Here is a 4,319-nt window from a genome sequence, read left to right on the forward strand (position 1 = left end):
TATAGGGGCACCCCGGCAGACGCAGAAAGAAAAAAAAAAAAAAAATGGGGACATGGCGTGCGTCACCGTGCGGCTTCGCAGCGTTGCCGAAGTCGCCGAGCCCTTCGACTGAGCCGAACGGCGGACAGGGAACGTTGGTCGGCCGTTCTAACCTGTCGGTGCCACGCCGAGACGTCGTTAAGGAAAACCGCGTCGTGGGCCTCTACGACGCCGTCGAGTCGTTGTACGTTTGGTGTCCAGCGTGTCGGCGGCGAGTAGCGGACACGTCGTTCACGACTTCGGTCTTTCGCAGTCGACGCGAACTTGCGGAGAGTCGTGGTGCCTCACGTTTTCGGCAGAAACCGCGGCGGAATTTTCCCGTGCGTGCGCGCACGACCTCGGTGCTGTGCCGTCAGCGTAGTGTTGCACAAACTCGTGGCCTACCCAAGGTGCGGTACGTTTGCGGCCGTATCCTCGGTGGGAATTTCGTGAGTAGGGTCGCAAATTCTACGACCTCGGCGGGTTTGAGAGCGACGTAGACTTGTGGCACGCTCAACGTGCCACACGTTTCGGGGCACACCCGCGGTGAAATTTTCTCGAGTACGCTCGTATTAGTGCCCAAGGAGGTCTGGGTACTTATCGCTGCTATTATGTGGGGGTTCTCGTGAGCGGCGTACGCGAAAGCGACCGGGTGTCTGATATGCGGCGGGCTTCGGCCTCGTCAAGCGTGTCCTCGGGTCTGCTCCAGGGGAATCCACGGCAGTCGTCTGCAGCCTCATCCGCTTGATGCGTTAGGGGCTGGTTGTCGGACGGTGCCGTTTTACCACGATATCGAGGTGTGTTCCGTGTCGTCCTCGGGCGATTCAGATGCGAAAGCGCCGAAGACGCGGGCGTGACCCGTCGTCTGGCGGCTTTGCAGTCTCGGCTCCGTTGCTAGTTCCGGCCGGTCCACCGACAGTGCAGCGGGCTTGGGCAACCCGCACGGCGCGACCGAGTCGATGCAACGAAAAAGAGCGAGCATGAACGTGCTTCTTGCCGCACGGCTCCCACTCGTCTTTCGGGAAGGTTGTGCCGTAGCGAGCTCGAACGCCGTCATCTCGGAGTGCAAAATAAGCGTGTTGGGGCGCCTGAAGGTGGCCTCCGCCGCACACAGACTGCGTCCGGCCCGCCGAAGGCGAGGACGGACGCGCAGTCGAACGATTACCTGGTTGATCCTGCCAGTAATCATATGCTTGTCTCAAAGATTAAGCCATGCATGTCTAAGTACATGCCGAAATAAGGCGAAACCGCGAATGGCTCATTAAATCAGTTATGGTTCCTTAGATCGTTTCTTCCTACTTGGATAACTGTGGCAATTCTAGAGCTAATACATGCAGTGAGCCTGGAGCCCTTTGGGTAACGGGTGCTTTTATTAGACCAAGATCGATCGGGTTTCGGCCCGTATTGTGTGGTGACTCTGGATAACTTTGTGCTGATCGCATGGCCACGAGCCGGCGACGTTTCTTTCAAGTGTCTGCCTTATCAACTTTCGATGGTAGGTTACTTGCTTACCATGGTTGTTACGGGTAACGGAGAATCAGGGTTCGATTCCGGAGAGGGAGCCTGAGAAACGGCTACCACATCCAAGGAAGGCAGCAGGCGCGCAAATTACCCACTCCCGGCACGGGGAGGTAGTGACGAAAAATAACAATACGGGACTCTTTTGAGGCCCCGTAATTGAAATGAGTACACTCTAAATCCTTTAACGAGGATCAATTGGAGGGCAAGTCTGGTGCCAGCAGCCGCGGTAATTCCAGCTCCAATAGCGTATACTAAAGCTGCTGCGGTTAAAAAGCTCGTAGTTGGATCTCAGTTCCAGACGAGTAGTGCATCTACCCGATGCGACGGCTCGGACTGAACATCATGCCGGTTCTTTCTTGGTGCACTTCATTGTGTGCCTCGAGATGGCCGGTGCTTTTACTTTGAAAAAATTAGAGTGCTCAACGCAGGCGAGTCGCCTGAATAAACTTGCATGGAATAATAGAACAAGACCTCGTTTCTGTTCTGTTGGTTTTTGGAATACGAGGTAATGATTAAGAGGGACGGACGGGGGCATTCGTATTGCGGCGCTAGAGGTGAAATTCTTGGACCGTCGCAAGACGAACTACTGCGAAAGCATTTGCCAAGAATGTTTTCATTGATCAAGAACGAAAGTCGGAGGTTCGAAGGCGATCAGATACCGCCCTAGTTCTGACCATAAACGATGCCAACCAGCGATCCGCCTGAGTTACTCAAATGACTCGGCGGGCAGCTTCCGGGAAACCAAAGTATTTGGGTTCCGGGGGAAGTATGGTTGCAAAGCTGAAACTTAAAGGAATTGACGGAAGGGCACCACCAGGAGTGGAGCCTGCGGCTTAATTTGACTCAACACGGGAAAACTTACCCGGCCCGGACACTGGGAGGATTGACAGATTGAGAGCTCTTTCTTGATTCGGTGGATGGTGGTGCATGGCCGTTCTTAGTTGGTGGAGCGATTTGTCTGGTTAATTCCGATAACGAACGAGACTCTAGCCTATTAAATAGGTGCGGGGTTCCCAGCACCTTACAACCTTCTTAGAGGGACAAGCGGCTCCTAGCCGCACGAAACAGAGCAATAACAGGTCTGTGATGCCCTTAGATGTCCGGGGCCGCACGCGCGCTACACTGAAGGAAGCAGCGTGTCTTTATCCCTGTCTGAAAAGACTGGGTAACCCGTGGAACTTCTTTCGTGATTGGGATAGGGGCTTGCAATTGTTCCCCTTGAACGAGGAATTCCCAGTAAGCGCGAGTCATAAGCTCGCGTTGATTACGTCCCTGCCCTTTGTACACACCGCCCGTCGCTACTACCGATTGAATGATTTAGTGAGGTCTTCGGACCGATGTCCGGCGCGGCCTTTCGGTTGCGCCGGTCTGTTGGAAAGATGACCAAACTTGATCATTTAGAGGAAGTAAAAGTCGTAACAAGGTTTCCGTAGGTGAACCTGCGGAAGGATCATTAACGGATTGTGAAGGGTGAGCGCCTCAGCTGCGTCTGCGCCCGACACTTTCTGCCGCTGACCCCGTTTGGACGCGGGGTCGGCTTTTCCCCACGGGGCTGCCTGAATGTGGAGCGGCACCCCGTGACAAATTGTTGCGCCCAGCGGACGCCAACACCGCGACCTTGGACGGTCGGCCAGGTGGCGGACGCGGGTACAAACGGCGCAACGCACTCATAGGTCGGCTTTCGACCCGCCACTGCACCGTGGCTCGAAGCGCTCGAAATGCGCGACCCGACCGCTGCGGGACCGCCTAGTACTGTAAACAGGAGCGGCGGAGCGCGAACGGCGAGTCGTGGTTACGTCGGTAGAAGGCGAGGCTGCGCGTTCCCGAAACGCCAGCCGAGTGCCCTCCCGACCGTTCGAGCGTGCAAGAACGAGACCCGACAATCGCGCGGCGACTGCCAAGTACGAGAGGAACGGCACAAGCGTCGGCGGTCGGTCAAGGAACTGGCGATGTGACGGGTCCGCTGTGCACCAGTGCATACCGTCCCGCCGTCCGCGGCAAGCGCCTCCGCGTCCTCGGGTGACGGAGGCTGCCGGTCGGTTCTTGCAGGCGAGGGATCTCGCTGGCACCGGTTCGCGTTGACGCGCGGCCGGTCATGGCACGGCGATGCGACGGCCGAGGTGCGCAGTACTCGATGGAGGAACCGCACGCTCCGATGACCGTCCCGCCCTCCGCGGCGTATGCGTACCGACCGTAATGGTTGCAGCAGCGCCGGCCGGCTTTTGAATTCGCCACACGAAACACGGTGCGAGATCGCGGTTAGGGGAGCGTCGACGTTGCCAGGCGTTTTGCTTGCTGCCGAGGGAAAGGCGGCACGGCCACGTCGCGCTCGTCGCGATTAGCGGGTCTGCGCGCTTTGGGAAGGTGCCGCAACGACTTGCCGAAAGAGGAAGCACGGAAGAACGAGGGACTTGGACGTCCCGACAATTGAACGCACTTGCGGCCAGGCCCTTGCTGGCTTCGTTCTTCCGCCTCGAGTAGGCTCGTACGCGGCTCCGGCGCCGAAAGTGGTCCTTGGCACCGACTTCGGTGGACGTGGGAAGTGCCGCGCAAGTACGGCGCGCCTGGCTCCACCTGTTGGCTAAAGTAGGCAGCCGGATCGGCATTTTGGTGTGCGGTGGCAAACCGTGGATGCGAAAAAAGCTTGTGCGATTTCGTGGAACAAAAAGCGGGGGTCCCCCTTTTTATGCGGAGGAGACCGACCCGCCTGCCGTGGTGAACCGCGACGCCACGGTAAAAACGGGAGAGGCTTGTCGATGGGACCGTGCATCCCGCGCTCC

The 4,319-nt window shown here is 57.6% G+C and overlaps 1 non-coding gene across 1 annotated transcript; it reads left to right on the plus strand.

Annotated features, from left to right (window-relative positions):
• Nucleotides 1–1,180: 1,180 nt before the first annotated feature.
• Nucleotides 1,181–2,995, plus strand: LOC142795102 (small subunit ribosomal RNA). The gene has a single exon (XR_012892759.1). It is a non-coding gene; the product is annotated as a small subunit ribosomal RNA (ribosomal RNA).
• The last annotated feature ends 1,324 nt before the right edge of the window (nt 2,996–4,319 follow it).

This window comes from Rhipicephalus microplus, unplaced genomic scaffold, assembly GCF_043290135.1.
Source record: "Rhipicephalus microplus isolate Deutch F79 unplaced genomic scaffold, USDA_Rmic scaffold_549, whole genome shotgun sequence".
NCBI lineage: Eukaryota > Metazoa > Arthropoda > Arachnida > Ixodida > Ixodidae > Rhipicephalus > Rhipicephalus microplus.